The sequence below is a fragment of the Bidens hawaiensis genome, unplaced genomic scaffold (genome assembly GCF_021521415.1).
Source record: "Bidens hawaiensis isolate Kalapana, Puna unplaced genomic scaffold, B.hawaiensis_p1.1 tig00028461_1, whole genome shotgun sequence".
NCBI lineage: Eukaryota > Viridiplantae > Streptophyta > Magnoliopsida > Asterales > Asteraceae > Bidens > Bidens hawaiensis.
The window spans coordinates 79,535-101,771 of NW_027494643.1; the positions used below are offsets into that span (position 1 = coordinate 79,535).

General features: G+C 43.0%; 1 pseudogene; it reads right to left on the reverse strand.

The window, feature by feature from the left end:
• LOC143577088 (TMV resistance protein N-like) overlaps positions 1-21,241 on the reverse strand; it is a 44,262-nt pseudogene extending 23,021 nt beyond the window's left edge.
• Between the last annotated feature and the right edge of the window lie 996 nt (positions 21,242-22,237).

Genomic DNA, 22,237 nt, shown 5'->3' on the forward strand with positions numbered 1-22,237 from the left:
ATCAGAGGTAGGTGTGAATCCCAATTACCTCCAAAATCAAGAACACAAGATCAAAGCATATCCTCAAGGGTTTGGATGGTTCGCTCAGACTGTCCGTCAGTCTGAGGATGATATGCAGTACTCATGTCCAAACGAGTTCCTAGCGCAGATTGGGGAGATTTCCAAAAGCGAGATATAAAACGGCCATCGCGATCGGATATGATGCTCAAAGGAGTACCATGACGGCAGACAATTTCCTTGACATAAAGATTGGCAAGTTGTTCAACACGGTAGGTTTCACGAATGGGCAGAAAGTGGGCAGACTTGGTCAATCGATCCACTATTACCCAAATGCTATCATGTTTGCTTGCGGTCAAGGGTAACTTGGTGATAAAGTCCATTGCTATACTTTCCCATTTCCACGTAGGAATTTCAGGTTGTTCGAGCAAACCAGATGGGCGTTGATGTTCAGCTTTTACCTTAGAACAAGTTAGGCATTTAGCTACGAACACAGCAATATCCTTTTTCATACCAGGCCACCAATAAGAAAGGCGCAAATCTTTGTACATTTTGTCAGCACCAGGATGAACTGAATACCGAGATTTGTGCGCTTCACTCAGTATGACAGAGCGAAGATTCTCATCATTGGGGATCCAGATGCGATTGAGATAGCAGAGAATTCCACTCAGATTAGGGACAAAATGCGCTTCCGCGCCACACGCTAACTCGGCGCGAAGGTTGCCATTGCTGATGGATGCGCGCTGCGCGTCGCGAATGCGCGATTCAAGATCGTTTTGGATCGGCGCGAAGCGAAGCTGCGTGCGCGGCAAGATACAGTTAAGCTGGCAGGGTTTGCGGCTGAGCGCATCAGCTACCACATTAGCCTTTCCAGGGTGATACCGGATCTCACAATCGTAATCGCTGATGAGTTCGTTCCATCGACGTTGTCTCATGTTAAGTTCCTTTTGATCAAAAATATGTTGAAGGCTTTTATGGTCGGTGTAAAGGATACACTTAGTACCATAGAGGTAGTGTCTCCAGATTTTCAAGGCAAATACAACTGCACCAAGTTCGAGGTCGTGAGTCGTATAATTCTTTTCATGAATTTTAAGTTGCCTAGACGCGTAAGCGATAACCTTGCCTCGTTGCATAAGTACACAACCGAGACCTTGGTTGGAGGCATCACAATACACGACAAAATCATCATTACCCTCTGGTAAAGTTAGAACAGGAGCTTCGCACAACAATCGCTTGAGCTTCAGAAAGGCTTCTTCTTGCTTCGAGCCCCAAATATACGGTTTGCCTTTGTGCGTTAAAGCTGTTAAAGGCAAGGCGATCTTTGAGAAGTTCGAAATGAATCGCCGGTAGTAACCAGCTAAGCCCAAAAAGGAACGGATTTCGGTAGGAGTGGACGGTGCAATCCAGTTCTTGATTGCTTCAATTTTGGATGGGTCGACATGAATACCCATATTGTTTACAACATGACCAAGAAACTGTACTTCATCCGACCAGAACTCACACTTGGAGAGTTTGGCATAGAGTTGTTCGGTTCGAAGCTTTTGCAACACCAACAGAAGATGTTGTTCATGCTCGGCCTTGGTTTTGGAATAAACCAGAACGTCATCGATAAACACAATCACAAATTGGTCCAAGAAAGGCCTACACACCCGGTTCATTAGATCCATGAAGACAGCGGGTGCGTTGGTTAAACCGAAGGGCATGACCAAGAATTCAAAATGGCCATAGCGGGTTCGAAAGGCAGTCTTGGGAACATCCTCTTCGCGGATACGCAACTGGTGATAGCCAGAACGGAGATCGATCTTGGAGAAACAAGAGGCACCTTGGAGTTGATCAAAGAGGTCGTCAATACGCGGTAAGGGATACCGGTTCTTAATGGTGAGCTTGTTCAGCTCGCGGTAATCAATACACATGCGAAACGTACCATCTTTCTTTTTAACGAACAACACCGGAGCACCCCAGGGCGAAGAGCTAGGGCGAATGAATCCTTTAGTGGTCAACTCTTGGAGTTGACTTGCTAATTCTTGCATTTCAGCGGGTGCAAGACGATAAGGAGATTTGGCTACGGGGGATGCACCAGGGACAAGATCAACACGAAACTCGACTTCCCGAGCGGGAGGTAAACCAGAAAGATCATCGGGAAAGACTTCAGGAAAGTCACGCACGATAGGGATTTCAGAAAGTTTCTTCCTTCCTTCATCGGGTTTGACCACATGGGCTAAGAATGCAACACATTTCTTCCGCAAAAGTCTTCGGGCTTCAGTGCATGACATTAGTTTAAGACCGTTAGATGGTTTCTCGCCGTAGATATGAAGATCTTGACCATTTTCCCGAGGTATGCGAAACTTCTTGGCGCAGATTACTTCGGCGCGATTTTGCGAGAGCCAGTCCATACCAATAATCACATCAAAACTTCCAAGAGGCATGGGAATGAGGTCAATTAGAAAATCATGCTCATTAAGGTTAAGCGTGCAATCTTTGATTACGGAGTTTATTAAAATAGTTTCACCATTAGCCAATTCAACAGAGAAGTTTTCGTTTAAGTTTACTCGCGGTCGCGCAAGTTTTTGCTCAAAAGCGCGAGAAATAAAATTTCTATCGGCGCCAGTATCAAAAAGTATAGATGCATATTGTCCGTTAAGTAAAAATGTACCATTAACCACGTCATTATTCGCTTGCGCTTGGTGCGCGGTTATATTAAAAGCTCGGCCGCGCGTCACTTGGTTCGAAATTTGGTTAACTGGGTTCGCTTGCGTAATTTGTACTTGCAGTCTTGGGCACGCGTTCCGGAAATGACTGGGGTCACCGCAGTTATAGCACGACCTGGGTCGTGGATTAGGGTATGTTGGTTGTGGGTTTAGCGGGTAAGTTGGTGGTGTTTGCGCGATTGGGTTGGCGGGAAGGACTCTACAGTTCTCAGCAGTGTGACCAGTACGGCCACATCGGTTACATTGTCGACACGGGACTTGAGTTGGATGGTGAAGTCTACAGGTTGGGCAAAAGGGTTGGTTTCCTGTGTAAGGTTTCTTAGTTGACGGGGTAGGGAGTGCGGGATTGGTTAAGGCATAGTTATGGACTACAGGGGGTGTTGGGTAGGTCGACAGTGGGTTAGGCGCGTAAACTGGAGGTTGGTAGGTGGGTTGCTGGACAATGGGCGGGCTGGTAAGCGCGTAGGCTTGATGATTGGTTTTGCGCCTGCGCTTAAGGTTGTTACGGTTTGAGGGTTCTGGTTTGGTTTCTGTTGGTTCTGGGACAGTCTTGGTGGGTTTGGTCTTTTCGGCTCCCCGCAGGAACAGGGTTCCTGCCCTGACATGGTTGTCGCTGAGCACAGCGGCCAACTCGATGGCGTCAGAGAGGGTTACTGGGTTCCTGGCCCATACAGAATATTGAATTTCCATGGGGAGACCCCCAAGAAACTTCTCGATGGCTCGGCGGGAAGGGGTAACTAGGTGTGGGACAAGCAAACTTAGTTCGTGGAAGCGCGTCGCGTACTCGCGCGCTTCGCCACTGTACTGTTTCAGGTTCCAAAACTCTTCCTCCAGGCGCTTTACTTCGTTGGGAGGGCAGAATTCTCTAGTCAAGAGTTCCTTGAATTCCTCCCAAAGCATGCTAGAAGCAGCCTCTGCGCCACGCGCATGAGCTACTCCGTTCCACCAAGTAAGCGCCCTTGATTCCAGGACACTAGAGGCATATAAGGTTCGTCGGTCTGGAGGGCATTGGGTATGGAGGAAAGTGTTTTCAATTTTCTCGAGCCACTGGAGCATCACGGTGGCTCCTTCAAGTCCGGTGAATTTCGGAGGGTTACCCGCATTGAAGGATTTAATATTGTATCCGGAGGAGTTGGGATTATTTTGGTTTAAGGCTTGGGCTATCGCGGCGGCCATTTCCTGGGAACGTTGCTGTCTACGCCTGCGCGCAGCCTCTCTCCTCTGATAACGAGCTGATAGCGGAGGCATTCTATAAAAGTTTTAGTTTTCGTTAATATCTTGGTATAGGAAATCGTTTTAGCGCATAGTATACCGTCGTAAAGCTTGTTTCGCGAAGTTAAATGCTGTCAAATTTTGAAGTAAAATTTAAATGCAAACTTAATACAGGTAATGAATTCGAATTGAAAATCGACAATTCATGCATCACCATGACTTTCCGAATTCTCAATTTAAAATATCGAGTAAATGAGCATTGAAGGTTGACAATTCATGTATCACCATGACTTTTCAAATCTTCAATTTTAAAATATCAAGTAAATGAATATTGGAGATTGACAATTCATGTATCACCATGACTTTTCAAATCTTCAATTTAAAACATAAAGTTAATGGTAATTGAAAATCAACTATTCATGTACCACCATGACTTCTCGGATTTTCAATCCCCACAACGAACGAATATGTAAGTAAGGAAATAAATTGAAATTTAATAAAAATCGAAAGATCGCGAATAAACCATGAAATCAAGTGCTGCGTATGCGCAAGCATATTTTATAAATATCGAGTAAATAACAATTAGCGCGTAAACATGAGATATTTCTCATGCGCGAAAAGGGACTCTTAGGTATTCTAGGTCGTTACGTCTAACCACCTATCCTAAAGTCACGGAGCTCTGATACCAATCTGTAACACCCCGACCGATGGCGGATTATACATCGGGGCGCCACGTATTTGTTTCATTACTCGTGACACTATTTGGGTGTCAATATTTAATAAATACATTTCATTGCGCACGCGCAGAACATGACATAAAGTAACGATTCATATCATAACTTAAAATATTCAAATAACATAATATGTCTTGTTACATTTTAATCTAGGTCCAAACAAAAAGAAAACATCCTACGCGTCCAAGAGATTCCCAAAAGCTGCTACAGCGAACCTGAACATGTGTTAAAATAAAACGTCAACACTTGCGTGTCGGTGAGAAATCAAGATTAATACATATAAATAGATAACAATGTCTGCGCGCATCATGTGTATAACTGGTGTTCAACAAGGGTGTAATCAGATTGTGATCAAGCCTTAGATCATAGCTCATAGTTCAATCCGTGCTCCCAATTGAGCACAAAAACAAGAAAACTGTGCAAGTGTAAACAAAAGAGAAATCATAAACGATAGTTCTCCCGTGTTCATCTAATGGATCCATGAAGACAGCGGAATAGGCCGACAAGACGGTTAATGATCCACACATACAAATAAACAGCCAAGTCTACGTCCATAACACATGGGGTTTTGCGCGACAAAAGTTTATAAACAAGTTTAAGACTCAAGTTTGTACGAACACATGAACATCCCAAAACATTAAAAATAAAAAGGGATTAGGTACGAGATTACTCACATGCAAACGGTGCGTTGAAAGATAAAGCAAGAACCAACTTTTAAACAAGCACAAGTTAACCTATAAATAAGAGGTTATTGGTTTAACGATTGGTTTTTATGTCTTGAATATATGTAAGTTACTTAAACAAAATATATATATTTACCGAGATCTGGGCAGAACAGAAGAGAAGACGGAGGCAAAGAGAGTGGAGGCGGCTGAGGAATTAGGGCAGAGCGCAAAGGGAGAGAGATATGGGGAGTGATTAAGTGTAGTGTGTGTAGTGTTAATAAACAAGAAATTAGCTATATTTATAGGCAAACCCTAGGGAACACAATCCCTAGAAAAGAGGAAAAGATCTCAACAAATCAAGCAAAAGATATTATAAAGCACAAGAAAACAAAAGCAAAAGATATCCAAAGATATGCCGGCAGCTGCAGGGGAACAGGAAAAAGGGCTGACAGGTTACAGAATAAAGCATGGGAGGAGTCAGATAAAACACTGTTCAAGACATGCAAAAGAAGATTTCAAAAGATTATGTCAGTCACTTTTTCTGTCAACCAATAGGATTGGTGCGCATGCTGCGCCGAAAGTGGCTTTTCGGACAGATGTCGGAACTGACCTAAAGAGCTCAAACAAAAGATAAGATATTTCAAAAGCAATCAGGCTAACAGGAGAAAAGACTTAAGGTTTAGCGCGAGAAGACTCGAGCGCACGCGCGAGGGCGAAGGCAGACAGAGGACAATCCTTAGCGCGCCGCGGGAAGAACTAAAATCCTTAGCGCGTCGCGAGAAGAACTACAAATCCTTGGCGCGTCGCGGGAAGAACTACCATTCTTAGCGCGCTGCGAGAAGAACTACAATTCTTAGCGCGTCGCGGGAAGAACTACCGTTCTTAGCGCGCTGCGAGAAGAACTACAATTCTTAGCGTGCTGCGAGAACAGTTCGCCTCGCGTATCGCAGGAACAACTGGTCTTCACGCAGGCTTCCTTGTAAGGAGTCTGGCGCGTGGAGCTGCGCAGACATCCTTAGGCGAGAAGAACCAAAGGACAAGCAAAGAGTTAAGAGAAAAAGGGGTTCAAGGCTTAAGGTTTAAACAAGAGGGGCGGGACGGCGACAAGAGAGACAAGGGGGCGGGATGGCGACAAGAAAGAGAAAAGAGCGGGACGGCGACAAGAAAGAGAAAAGAGCGGGACGGCGACAAGAAAGAGAAAAGAGCGGGACGGCGACAAGAAATATTATTATTAGGAGTAAGTATTATAAAAATTTATATATATATATATATATATACGATTTATTTAAATGTTAAATTTACAAAGATTAATAATCAACTTTTAAACCATAAAAAGAATCGGATTCGAAAACGGGTACCTGGGTCGGGTCGGATTGGGCAGTTGTCACAGTCTCCCCTACTTTAAGAAATTTCGTCCCGAAATTTAACTCGAAGTAGGTTGCGCAGAGAAAAGGTGCGGGTACTTGATCTTCATTTGATCTTCCCTTTCCCAAGTGAACTCGGCTCCGCGCTTGGACTGCCAACGAACTTTAACAATAGGGATGCGACTGCGCTTGGTTTGCTTTACCTCGCGATCCATAATCTCAACAGGCTTCTCAACGAAATGCATAGACTCATCAACTTGAACTTCATCAAGTGGGATGTGGAGGTTCTCGTCAGCTAAACATTTCTTGAGATTGGATACATGGAAAGTTGGATGCACATTGCTGAGCGCGGGCGGCAGGTCCAGTTTGTAGGCAACTTTTCCCACCCTCGCAAGAATCTTGAACGGACCAACATAACGAGGTGCAAGCTTACCTTTCTTCCCAAAGCGGACAACACCCTTCCAGGGCGACACTTTGAGGAGAACAAGATCACCAACTAGAAATTCGAGAGGCTTCCGCCTGCGATCTGCGTAACTCTTCTGTCGGCTTCTGGCAGTCAGCAGATGATCACGGATCTTGGCGATTTTATCGGTTGTCTCTTGAACTAGTTCGGGTCCTGTGATTGAACTTCACCCACTTCGTTCCAACAAATCGGTGAACGGCACTTTCGACCGTAAAGTGCTTCAAATGGGGCCATACCGATGCTGGAATGATAGCTGTTATTATAAGAGAACTCGATCAGAGGTAGGTGTGAATCCCAATTACCTCCAAAATCAAGAACACAAGATCAAAGCATATCCTCAAGGGTTTGGATGGTTCGCTCAGACTGTCCGTCAGTCTGAGGATGATATGCAGTACTCATGTCCAAACGAGTTCCTAGCGCAGATTGGAGAGATTTCCAAAAGCGAGATATAAAACGGCCATCGCGATCGGATATGATGCTCAAAGGAGTACCATGACGGCAGACAATTTCCTTGACATAAAGATTGGCAAGTTGTTCAACACGGTAGGTTTCACGAATGGGCAGAAAGTGGGCAGACTTGGTCAATCGATCCACTATTACCCAAATGCTATCATGTTTGCTTGCGGTCAAGGGTAACTTGGTGATAAAGTCCATTGCTATACTTTCCCATTTCCACGTAGGAATTTCAGGTTGTTCGAGCAAACCAGATGGGCGTTGATGTTCAGCTTTTACCTTAGAACAAGTTAGGCATTTAGCTACGAACACAGCAATATCCTTTTTCATACCAGGCCACCAATAAGAAAGGCGCAAATCTTTGTACATTTTGTCAGCACCAGGATGAACTGAATACCGAGATTTGTGCGCTTCACTCAGTATGACAGAGCGAAGATTCTCATCATTGGGGATCCAGATGCGATTGAGATAGCAGAGAATTCCACTCAGATTAGGGACAAAATGCGCTTCCGCGCCACACGCTAACTCGGCGCGAAGGTTGCCATTGCTGATGGATGCGCGCTGCGCGTCGCGAATGCGCGATTCAAGATCGTTTTGGATCGGCGCGAAGCGAAGCTGCGTGCGCGGCAAGATACAGTTAAGCTGGCAGGGTTTGCGGCTGAGCGCATCAGCTACCACATTAGCCTTTCCAGGGTGATACCGGATCTCACAATCGTAATCGCTGATGAGTTCGTTCCATCGACGTTGTCTCATGTTAAGTTCCTTTTGATCAAAAATATGTTGAAGGCTTTTATGGTCGGTGTAAAGGATACACTTAGTACCATAGAGGTAGTGTCTCCAGATTTTCAAGGCAAATACAACTGCACCAAGTTCGAGGTCGTGAGTCGTATAATTCTTTTCATGAATTTTAAGTTGCCTAGACGCGTAAGCGATAACCTTGCCTCGTTGCATAAGTACACAACCGAGACCTTGGTTGGAGGCATCACAATACACGACAAAATCATCATTACCCTCTGGTAAAGTTAGAACAGGAGCTTCGCACAACAATCGCTTGAGCTTCAGAAAGGCTTCTTCTTGCTTCGAGCCCCAAATATACGGTTTGCCTTTGTGCGTTAAAGCTGTTAAAGGCAAGGCGATCTTTGAGAAGTTCGAAATGAATCGCCGGTAGTAACCAGCTAAGCCCAAAAAGGAACGGATTTCGGTAGGAGTGGACGGTGCAATCCAGTTCTTGATTGCTTCAATTTTGGATGGGTCGACATGAATACCCATATTGTTTACAACATGACCAAGAAACTGTACTTCATCCGACCAGAACTCACACTTGGAGAGTTTGGCATAGAGTTGTTCGGTTCGAAGCTTTTGCAACACCAACAGAAGATGTTGTTCATGCTCGGCCTTGGTTTTGGAATAAACCAGAACGTCATCGATAAACACAATCACAAATTGGTCCAAGAAAGGCCTACACACCCGGTTCATTAGATCCATGAAGACAGCGGGTGCGTTGGTTAAACCGAAGGGCATGACCAAGAATTCAAAATGGCCATAGCGGGTTCGAAAGGCAGTCTTGGGAACATCCTCTTCGCGGATACGCAACTGGTGATAGCCAGAACGGAGATCGATCTTGGAGAAACAAGAGGCACCTTGGAGTTGATCAAAGAGGTCGTCAATACGCGGTAAGGGATACTGGTTCTTAATGGTGAGCTTGTTCAGCTCGCGGTAATCAATACACATGCGAAACGTACCATCTTTCTTTTTAACGAACAACACCGGAGCACCCCAGGGCGAAGAGCTAGGGCGAATGAATCCTTTAGTGGTCAACTCTTGGAGTTGACTTGCTAATTCTTGCATTTCAGCGGGTGCAAGACGATAAGGAGATTTGGCTACGGGGGATGCACCAGGGACAAGATCAACACGAAACTCGACTTCCCGAGCGGGAGGTAAACCAGAAAGATCATCGGGAAAGACTTCAGGAAAGTCACGCACGATAGGGATTTCAGAAAGTTTCTTCCTTCCTTCATCGGGTTTGACCACATGGGCTAAGAATGCAACACATTTCTTCCGCAAAAGTCTTCGGGCTTCAGTGCATGACATTAGTTTAAGACCGTTAGATGGTTTCTCGCCGTAGATATGAAGATCTTGACCATTTTCCCGAGGTATGCGAAACTTCTTGGCGCAGATTACTTCGGCGCGATTTTGCGAGAGCCAGTCCATACCAATAATCACATCAAAACTTCCAAGAGGCATGGGAATGAGGTCAATTAGAAAATCATGCTCATTAAGGTTAAGCGTGCAATCTTTGATTACGGAGTTTATTAAAATAGTTTCACCATTAGCCAATTCAACAGAGAAGTTTTCGTTTAAGTTTACTCGCGGTCGCGCAAGTTTTTGCTCAAAAGCGCGAGAAATAAAACTTCTATCGGCGCCAGTATCAAAAAGTATAGATGCATATTGTCCGTTAAGTAAAAATGTACCATTAACCACGTCATTATTCGCTTGCGCTTGGTGCGCGGTTATATTAAAAGCTCGGCCGCGCGTCACTTGGTTCGAAATTTGGTTAACTGGGTTCGCTTGCGTAATTTGTACTTGCAGTCTTGGGCACGCGTTCCGGAAATGACTGGGGTCACCGCAGTTATAGCACGACCTGGGTCGTGGATTAGGGTATGTTGGTTGTGGGTTTAGCGGGTAAGTTGGTGGTGTTTGCGCGATTGGGTTGGCGGGAAGGACTCTACAGTTCTCAGCAGTGTGACCAGTACGGCCACATCGGTTACATTGTCGACACGGGACTTGAGTTGGATGGTGAAGTCTACAGGTTGGGCAAAAGGGTTGGTTTCCTGTGTAAGGTTTCTTAGTTGACGGGGTAGGGAGTGCGGGATTGGTTAAGGCATAGTTATGGACTACAGGGGGTGTTGGGTAGGTCGACAGTGGGTTAGGCGCGTAAACTGGAGGTTGGTAGGTGGGTTGCTGGACAATGGGCGGGCTGGTAAGCGCGTAGGCTTGATGATTGGTTTTGCGCCTGCGCTTAAGGTTGTTACGGTTTGAGGGTTCTGGTTTGGTTTCTGTTGGTTCTGGGACAGTCTTGGTGGGTTTGGTCTTTTCGGCTCCCCGCAGGAACAGGGTTCCTGCCCTGACATGGTTGTCGCTGAGCACAGCGGCCAACTCGATGGCGTCAGAGAGGGTTACTGGGTTCCTGGCCCATACAGAATATTGAATTTCCATGGGGAGACCCCCAAGAAACTTCTCGATGGCTCGGCGGGAAGGGGTAACTAGGTGTGGGACAAGCAAACTTAGTTCGTGGAAGCGCGTCGCGTACTCGCGCGCTTCGCCACTGTACTGTTTCAGGTTCCAAAACTCTTCCTCCAGGCGCTTTACTTCGTTGGGAGGGCAGAATTCTCTAGTCAAGAGTTCCTTGAATTCCTCCCAAAGCATGCTAGAAGCAGCCTCTGCGCCACGCGCATGAGCTACTCCGTTCCACCAAGTAAGCGCCCTTGATTCCAGGACACTAGAGGCATATAAGGTTCGTCGGTCTGGAGGGCATTGGGTATGGAGGAAAGTGTTTTCAATTTTCTCGAGCCACTGGAGCATCACGGTGGCTCCTTCAAGTCCGGTGAATTTCGGAGGGTTACCCGCATTGAAGGATTTAATATTGTATCCGGAGGAGTTGGGATTATTTTGGTTTAAGGCTTGGGCTATCGCGGCGGCCATTTCCTGGGAACGTTGCTGTCTACGCCTGCGCGCAGCCTCTCTCCTCTGATAACGAGCTGATAGCGGAGGCATTCTATAAAAGTTTTAGTTTTCGTTAATATCTTGGTATAGGAAATCGTTTTAGCGCATAGTATACCGTCGTAAAGCTTGTTTCGCGAAGTTAAATGCTGTCAAATTTTGAAGTAAAATTTAAATGCAAACTTAATACAGGTAATGAATTCGAATTGAAAATCGACAATTCATGCATCACCATGACTTTCCGAATTCTCAATTTAAAATATCGAGTAAATGAGCATTGAAGGTTGACAATTCATGTATCACCATGACTTTTCAAATCTTCAATTTTAAAATATCAAGTAAATGAATATTGGAGATTGACAATTCATGTATCACCATGACTTTTCAAATCTTCAATTTAAAACATAAAGTTAATGGTAATTGAAAATCAACTATTCATGTACCACCATGACTTCTCGGATTTTCAATCCCCACAACGAACGAATATGTAAGTAAGGAAATAAATTGAAATTTAATAAAAATCGAAAGATCGCGAATAAACCATGAAATCAAGTGCTGCGTATGCGCAAGCATATTTTATAAATATCGAGTAAATAACAATTAGCGCGTAAACATGAGATATTTCTCATGCGCGAAAAGGGACTCTTAGGTATTCTAGGTCGTTACGTCTAACCACCTATCCTAAAGTCACGGAGCTCTGATACCAATCTGTAACACCCCGACCGATGGCGGATTATACATCGGGGCGCCACGTATTTGTTTCATTACTCGTGACACTATTTGGGTGTCAATATTTAATAAATACATTTCATTGCGCACGCGCAGAACATGACATAAAGTAACGATTCATATCATAACTTAAAATATTCAAATAACATAATATGTCTTGTTACATTTTAATCTAGGTCCAAACAAAAAGAAAACATCCTACGCGTCCAAGAGATTCCCAAAAGCTGCTACAGCGAACCTGAACATGTGTTAAAATAAAACGTCAACACTTGCGTGTCGGTGAGAAATCAAGATTAATACATATAAATAGATAACAATGTCTGCGCGCATCATGTGTATAACTGGTGTTCAACAAGGGTGTAATCAGATTGTGATCAAGCCTTAGATCATAGCTCATAGTTCAATCCGTGCTCCCAATTGAGCACAAAAACAAGAAAACTGTGCAAGTGTAAACAAAAGAGAAATCATAAACGATAGTTCTCCCGTGTTCATCTAATGGATCCATGAAGACAGCGGAATAGGCCGACAAGACGGTTAATGATCCACACATACAAATAAACAGCCAAGTCTACGTCCATAACACATGGGGTTTTGCGCGACAAAAGTTTATAAACAAGTTTAAGACTCAAGTTTGTACGAACACATGAACATCCCAAAACATTAAAAATAAAAAGGGATTAGGTACGAGATTACTCACATGCAAACGGTGCGTTGAAAGATAAAGCAAGAACCAACTTTTAAACAAGCACAAGTTAACCTATAAATAAGAGGTTATTGGTTTAACGATTGGTTTTTATGTCTTGAATATATGTAAGTTACTTAAACAAAATATATATATTTACCGAGATCTGGGCAGAACAGAAGAGAAGACGGAGGCAAAGAGAGTGGAGGCGGCTGAGGAATTAGGGCAGAGCGCAAAGGGAGAGAGATATGGGGAGTGATTAAGTGTAGTGTGTGTAGTGTTAATAAACAAGAAATTAGCTATATTTATAGGCAAACCCTAGGGAACACAATCCCTAGAAAAGAGGAAAAGATCTCAACAAATCAAGCAAAAGATATTATAAAGCACAAGAAAACAAAAGCAAAAGATATCCAAAGATATGCCGGCAGCTGCAGGGGAACAGGAAAAAGGGCTGACAGGTTACAGAATAAAGCATGGGAGGAGTCAGATAAAACACTGTTCAAGACATGCAAAAGAAGATTTCAAAAGATTATGTCAGTCACTTTTTCTGTCAACCAATAGGATTGGTGCGCATGCTGCGCCGAAAGTGGCTTTTCGGACAGATGTCGGAACTGACCTAAAGAGCTCAAACAAAAGATAAGATATTTCAAAAGCAATCAGGCTAACAGGAGAAAAGACTTAAGGTTTAGCGCGAGAAGACTCGAGCGCACGCGCGAGGGCGAAGGCAGACAGAGGACAATCCTTAGCGCGCCGCGGGAAGAACTAAAATCCTTAGCGCGTCGCGAGAAGAACTACAAATCCTTGGCGCGTCGCGGGAAGAACTACCATTCTTAGCGCGCTGCGAGAAGAACTACAATTCTTAGCGCGTCGCGGGAAGAACTACCGTTCTTAGCGCGCTGCGAGAAGAACTACAATTCTTAGCGTGCTGCGAGAACAGTTCGCCTCGCGTATCGCAGGAACAACTGGTCTTCACGCAGGCTTCCTTGTAAGGAGTCTGGCGCGTGGAGCTGCGCAGACATCCTTAGGCGGGAAGAACCAAAGGACAAGCAAAGAGTTAAGAGAAAAAGGGGTTCAAGGCTTAAGGTTTAAACAAGAGGGGCGGGACGGCGACAAGAGAGACAAGGGGGCGGGATGGCGACAAGAAAGAGAAAAGAGCGGGACGGCGACAAGAAAGAGAAAAGAGCGGGACGGCGACAAGAAAGAGAAAAGAGCGGGACGGCGACAAGAAAGAGAAAAGAGCGGGACGGCGACAAGAAATATTATTATTAGGAGTAAGTATTATAAAAATTTATATATATATATATATACGATTTATTTAAATGTTAAATTTACAAAGATTAATAATCAACTTTTAAACCATAAAAAGAATCGGATTCGAAAACGGGTACCTGGGTCGGGTCGGATTGGGCTGTTGTCACAGGAGTGCCATCGAGCCGATACGCACCTGGTTCGGGATCTCGTTCTTTACGCAGCATGTAGTCTCCACATTGAAGCTGGAATTTTTATTCGTGTTTTCCCCAGCTGGGGTTCTACACACATCAGCCTGCTCAGCGTTCATTGCGCCACGAGGTGCGCGAGCGTCCCATCTCTGACAAATGCTTCGACCATGTCCTTTACGTCTATGCATTCTTCAGTGTTGTGGCCTTTTGTCCTGTGAAAGTCACAGTATTTGCTCCGATCAGCATTGTGGCGATGTCGGATTATTTGAGGCTTTGGCCATGGGAGCTCCTCGGTGGCGAATATCTCGGTGACGCTTTTGGTGAGCGGCGTCCATCTGGAGTTCTTGTTTGACTGTACGTTATCCCTTCCGCCTAACCGATGCTGCAAGCCGGATGAGGTGTCAAAGTTTACCCTTGACTGCCAAATGCCTAGCTTCCGCTTTTTGTTTAATCGGGCGGTAAGGACGTTGTCTTCTCTTGTTTTCTGGGTGTAGAGGTTTGTGCTCTGTGGGAGATCTCTACCCAGTTGCTTCTCCGTTTCCGCAAAGCGTTTAGCTGCTGTCATGATGGCATCCCATGTGGATGGCATGCCATCTTTACCCGTTAAGGTGCGGATGAGCTCTGGGTCGTTCGCGCCCTGAATAAAAGCAGCGCGAACAAGATCTTCGCTAATGTTACCCAGACTTAGCTTCTTCGAGTTGAAGCGAGTGATGAAGTCTAGCAAAGATTCATCTTTTTCTCGAATGCACTTGAGGATTGTCCATTGCTCCTCGGTATACTTTCTTTGCTGGCTGAAGTGTTGGCTAAACTTCTGTTGGAAGTCAGCCCAGTCGTAGATGTGGTTGACCGGTAGACGATCGAACCACGCTCTAGCAGCCCCGACAAGCGTCATTTGGAACATGTAACACCACGTGGGTTCCGTCCAACTACTGACGGTTGCCCCCGCTATGAATCTGTTCAAATGATCATCTGGGTCAGATATACCATCATATGTGCCTATGCTGGACATTTGTTTGGCACTTTTTGGGGCGATTGCTTCCGCAATGTCCCTTGCAAATTTGGACGTTCCCGCATTTGCAACGTTTGGTCTGAATGTTTTGGAGAAGTCTCGTGGACTTCCACTTGTGCTTTTTGGTTTGAAGGCTTGTCCAAAATGCCTTCTTGGTTGGGAGTCCGTTTCCTTACGCTTCCCTTTTGCCCTATGGCGAGGGTTCACGTCGGAGTCGGACTCCGAGTCATCGTCCCAGTGTTCTTCGAATTCGTCAGCCTGTTGGACGGAACGCAAGCGTTCGTCCAACTCAGCTTGGAATTCCTTTTGACGTGCCTCCGCCCATGCCTTAACTTCATCGAGTGTTTGGCGGGGGAGTCTTGTTCGTTTCTCTAACTGGGTATCGGTGATTCCCAGTGAGCGATTATTTACTGCACTTGCCCCAGCTTGGGTAACTGGGGTAGTGTTTGTAAAATTTACTTCACTTGCCCCGGCTTGGGTAGCCGGGGTAGTGTTTGTAAAAACTGTGTTGCCGGTATTCCCCCCAGTAGCTGGGGTTGTGGTTACCGGAGTTTCTTTAACCATCTTAGAAGTTTGAAAAAACTGAAGAAAAATGTTCTAGCTTTATGCACGGATGGCGCCAATGAAGAAACACTAACCGGACCCCGGGCAGATTACTGGTAAACTGGGGGTTAGATAGATGTTTCCCACGAGGGGTTAGACCCTGAGAAGATGGTTCTTCTGATAACCTGCAAAACAGACACCGTGAGCTTGTCACTGAGAAGGGGGGGATCCTCCTTGTGACCACCCTCCGGCGTGAGAATCAGACTAGATTGCTCTTTAAATATAAGTGTATATTAAGAGATTGCTAGAGCAGATATCAGGTATAATATGATGATACAAGATAAGATGAGATGATCATACCATTTGGGGTATTTATAGCCGAAGGTAGGTTTCCAAGGAGGTGTGGCCGGCTGCAACAGTGTTCCTGTTCCACCAACAGTGGCCTACGCACGTGCCCTGCTGGTAGTTGGTGGGTAGGCAGCGGCTGATAGTGACCAGGCCTACTGTGTACTATTCCTTTTCCACCAACTGCCGGCTATGCACGTGGTATGGCAGTAGTTGGTGAGTAGGCAGCGGCTAATAGTGACGCACAGTACAGGAGCATGCTGCTCGCCATACTGTTGTCAATAAGCTGTCGTATCTTTAGTCAGATCTTTTTCCCATACCTCGTCAGGTACAGTACAGAAGATCTTCCCGTATCGTACGGACTGGCTTATTTGGGCGGGAGTATTCCCCCTCCCGCCCTTGTGCGGGATTGTTCCCGGCTTTGCTCATTCCTTCAGGTGACACTGAATGATTGAGAGCTAAGTGCCTTGTGCGTGTAGCCTTGCTGCGCGGGTGGCCTTCCCTGATGGCTTGTATCCGAAGCTGCGGGAACAGGCGGAGTCCTTCACCATCGGGAGGCATTTCCTGCGGGAACAGCTTGCGTACTGCGCGTAAGGACGTCACGTCTCTGAGCATGGTTGGTCATGCGGATCTAGTTGGTTTCTGCGCAGACGTCCATCTTCTAGGTGAGTCTTGCGGGTCCAACTGGGCTCTGCTGGGACCTACCTCTTCAGTATGAAATGTAATATTAGTGTAGGTAGGGTTCCAGCATGAGGTGTGCCACAATGAAGCAAAGGGTACATAACCCACCTGTGCATATTCCATAAAAGATTCTGGATTTTTATCAAACTCCACCTGATGGGCAGGTTGAAAATCAGTGGACAACATCTCCTGCTTAATAACTATGCTGGACACCTGCCAGTCATCATTATCGGCAGATAATAAGAATCCACTAAAGTCATTGTAGCAGTTGTGTGGAAGTTGCAATGTGATTGTCATTAATTCTCCCCTAGAATCTGACAGATGTACACGTGGAAGCACTATACTCATAAAGAGATCTTCAACTGCATTTCTCTGCCACATATTCATTTGAATTATGAGAAACACTATTATTATTATTATTATTATTATTATTATTATTATTATATAAAAGCTTGAAATTCAAGAAAATGATAAGAGTACCTGAAGCATAGAATGTAGTATTCTCTCTCCACCAATCAACTTATGCCTTCTTTGAAGGGAGATTTTCCATAACCATTTACAATTTGATAAATCTCCCACACTTTCCAGCGACTTACAATATTCTGCTATGAGAATTTCTATGCTTGATGGGAGATCCGGCAATTCAACAAGGTTCTCATAGTATGATAAGTCGAGGAACTTGAGACATGGGATTTGAGAGAGGCTGGAACTTAATCGTGAAAATTTGTTTTCTCTTAGGTGTAGTACTTGTACGTTTAATAACCCACTCATATCAGCTGGGATGTCTCCATCTTCTAAATTGCAGAAACTGAGGTTCAACTTTCTTAAAAATCGTGGAAAGTCAGGAAGCTTTGGGCTCTTCAACCTACCCTGATGAAAAGACTGAGATGCAACACAATTAACGAGATTGTGGAAAGGTGTTGAGTCATGACTTTTAGCCATAGATAGAGAAAGCTCTTCTAAACAGCATTCCTCATCAAAAAAAATCCCATGCTAATTTCTCAAGTTGACGACATCTAGTGAGATCAAGATCTTTCAAATGTTTTAAAAGACGGAAGTCGCCCTCTATCCTTTTAAGATTATTACAACAAGTTGCACAAAAATAAACAAGGTTGGTACAATATTGTCCAACAGAAGGTGGGATTATTTCTATACCACTCCAATCTATAAATAGGTTAACCAAGCTATCCATGTTCCTTTGGATATCTGGAAACTTTCGAAGTTTACAAAAACGGAGGTCAAGAGTCTCCAATTTTTTCATCTGTATGATGGGTGGAAACATTTTGAGTTTTGGACAACTTCTCACTTTCACAAAAATAAGCCTTTCATGGTATCCAATTGATGGATGAATCTTTTTTAGGTTTTTACAACGCTTTAAAATCAATCTTTCAAGACATGGAAGGCCCTTGAAATTTGGTGTCCTCATTAGATTCCTTAAATCCCGGAGATCAAGAATTTTCAAATTCGGTAGATGCTGCGGTAAGACAATTACGTAAAAGTCAAATAACGTATATTTACTAATATCATACAACTGTTTAATGCCTCATGGATCATTAGGCGTTGGGAGGGTTTTAATTTTATTCATAGTAAACTTTTTATCTAGTTACAGGACAACAAATCTACTTATAGCTACTTGGGAACCTATTCCATTTTTTAGTGTTGACTACTTTGTTACCTTACCTGGATTTCTAGTTCTATTACAATTGTCATTTCAAAATTTTATAACTCGTGTCACAATCCTATTACAATGATTTTGTGAGTATTGCATACCTTATACCCTTTCCAGAGTAGTTTCAGATTGCTATTTCTCAACATTAGACAACCAAGCTTTGTTGCCTGAAAATTTGAAGGGAATGAAGATGCTGGAAACCCTTCCAGGCTAATCCACCGAAGTTTCTTCATGTTTGTGATAACATCATGAAGACATTGATGGTTGTCATAACTTGAACCAGAATCCGAAAATTGTTTCTTCATGTTTGCAATAACATCAGGAATGCATGGATGGTTGTCAGAACTTGACTCAGAATCCGAAAATTCTATTTCCTCATCATCTAGAACTTGATCTCGCAAAGCTAATACTTCAGTTTCCTGTGATAACTGTTCAGGGGAACCAATTTTGTGTCAGTAACACATAGGCAAACGTTAGTAGATTCACTCACTCACACACACACACACATATGTATATAATTTAACCATTAACGATGCAGCTGCCACCATTGCATAAAGTTCTTCAATATCTGTATTTTCCCAAATTCTGCTATGTTTTTCAAGGTTGTTTGGGTGTTCCGCTCTTACAATGTAGTGGGCCATTTCTTCTATCAAGTCATGCATGTCAAATCTTCCATTTGAAACTTTTATAAGAGACTTTTGCAACAACACCTTTACCCCTATGCCCGGATGAAAACTACAAGCATGAAGCACCGTCATGGCCTTATCTATTTGACTTCTCCTCATGAAACATGCGATGTCTAAGAATAACTCTTTCTCGTCATGTTCAAGACCATCATAACTTAGTTTGAGTCTTTCCATCACTTGAACCTCTGGGATGCGTTTTAACTTGGCCAAGGCACACTTCCACTCCTCCTTGTCTTTGTCATACAGAAAAGAACCAAGAATCTCAAGCGCTAACGGGAGCCCACCGGCATAAGAAACTACTTCTTGTGAAAGCACATCGTAATCTTCTACAGGTTTATCTTTCTGATATGCATGTCTATTGAAGAGTTTGATAGCCTCGTCATCTGATAATAACCTCACTTCATATATCATGTCTGCCTGGCGGGTTAGTAAATGCTCATCCCTGGTTGTGATTATTATGCGGCTCCCATCACCAAACCAATCATGCGCACCGGCTAATGCCTTAAAGTTGCTTAAGATCATTAACATCATCGAGAACAACTAAAATACTTTTGTGACAAAATTTTCTTTTTATCATGTTGCTTCCTTCAATCTCACTCCCTATCTCCACGTTTGTTTTCAAAAGAAGTGATAGAAAATTTTCTTGCAACTTTTTTAAACCATTCTTGCTTGATTCTTCACGAATATTTTCAAGAAGACAACAAGCCTCGAATTGGTGTGAGATTTCCATATACGCAGCAGATGCGAGAGTAGTCTTGCCGCCGCCCCCAACCCCCCATATTCCAATCATGCGCACCCCACCTGACCCGATTTCCAGAATTGATTTTAAATCTATCAAACGAGCCTCAATTCCAATGAGATCTTTATTAACATTTGTAATTAGAGGAGTCAACTTATTGGAAATTGTAGCAACAATGTCCGCAACGCATTTTGCTTCATGCCTGCACACTCCATGCATAAGGAAATATATATTATGTAAAGAATATTAGTTTTCTTAACTACTACTCTACTAGTTATCTAATTCATTCTATATATTATAATGCATCGCTTACATATATACATGAGGAAAAAGTACACTTCGAAACCAAAATATATATTAGATGCTTGATACAATTCATTTCCAATAAAATATAAAAACATCAAATTATACATTTAACATATGGAGAATTTCAAATTATGTCTGCATACAAATTTGATTAATTTCATATATACCCAACCAAAAATCAGAACTACCTATCTTCCCTTCCTTAATGAGATTTAATTAAATAATTACATATATATCTTGTTTGAAAAATAACAGACCATTCCTACATAGATACAACTATAACTGACCATTCCTCCATAGATGCAATTCTTTACTCTTCATTCCAAACTGATCCATCTATATGCAATTAGTTTGCAACAGGTTGAAATTGACTATGACATCTTTAGTTACAAGTATAACCAAGTTATAAAAGGCAAACATATCAAGTATAAAAATTTTCTTTAGAAAAAGGAAAAAATACCCTTTTGCAAAGTCCTTAGGGACCCATCCAGAGAGGTTGCCGGTCTTCAAGAGAGCTTTTCTCCATGACTTGACTTTGTGCTTATTCTCACGCTCATGTTCGACAAATGCTTCTCCATATTTTCCAGTTTGTTTTCTCACATCCGATGGATCAACGTCATAAAATACGGGCATAATGATTTGCCCTTTGTTTTCCATGCACTCTACAATATATGTAAGCTCATCCAGGCACCAAGATGAGTCCGCATAATTTTCAGAGAATACAATAACTGCAATCCGTGATTCTTGGATTGCCTTGAAAAGTACTGGACCGATTATGGCACCCCGAGGAAGTGTTTGGTCATCCTTGTACGTCTGGATTCCTTGTTGCACAAGAGCTGTGTAGAGATGATCCACAAAGCCCTTACGGGTGTCTTCTCCTCTAAAACTCAGAAACACATCATGATTCCATGACTGAGAATTTGTGGCAGGAATGAAGTGAGAAGAGGATGATGAAGATGCCATTGATCTGTGTGTTAAATTTGTTTGTATAAAAGCAATTAGTGGATATCAGGATCAAAAAGAGAGATGTTGTATTGAGAAGATGAGATGTGTTCAAATAATATACGCTAAAGTTGTTAGTGCTGTTTTTTTGCATCTTCTTTTCGTTTATTAAAAAAATGAAGGATTAAGACAGGCATGAAGATTAAAATATTACTATTAATCATTTAGCTGAAATAATTGAGGGTCAAAAGAGGCGGCAACCTTCCACATTGCATTCCTTTATCTTTTTATTAAGAATCATATCAATGCATTACAAAGTATAACTAATTTATTATCCTTGAAGATGTATGAGTTGCATTACAACGACATGGTTTGGCTTAATTAGTATTAGTATAAAAGCAGTCAGTGGTAATCAGATCCAAAATAACAAATTATCAAAATAAAAGTTCTAAAGCATAACTTATATTTTATCCATCGCAATCAATTCATTCAAGCATAATTGTAATCAATATAACCAAAGGGTTTGATAACTGATATCATTGGCACTCGATATAGCAATTGAAAGTAAAACCGCAATATGCCAAAAGAATCTCGGCACGTGTTTTACATTGATCCGATACAATGAAAAACAAATACCAAGGTGACGTATAAAAAGAAAATCAAAAGGGAATTAAAAAAAGGTCAAGATAATAAAAATTTAAAGAAGAGGTTCACAAAATTAAGACCTTGTGTTTGTTGGTTGTCAATACGGAAAAGCTCATTAACCACCGTTCGGAATAATGATTTATCAAGCAAATGCACCTTAGAATTGGTGCGATGTATTCAGACGACTCAAACGGACATCAGCATGCGCAATGAGGTACATGATAATATTTATTGATGATTTCTCATGATATGTGAGGGTGTATTTTACAAAGAGAAATTAGCCTGAAGCCTTGACAATATCAACTAATCCAAAGTAAAAGCTAAAAGAATAACAAAGTATAGTCCAAAGAATAACCATGGTTCCTATGTCTGCGAAACAAAGAACACAAATCGAATAACCATATAAGATGATAATGTTAACTTAAATTAGAATTACGTTATACAATGGTACTGAAGCCAAAAAGATGCAACCCAATCTTCTGCAAGTAGGTGTATAAAGTGAAACA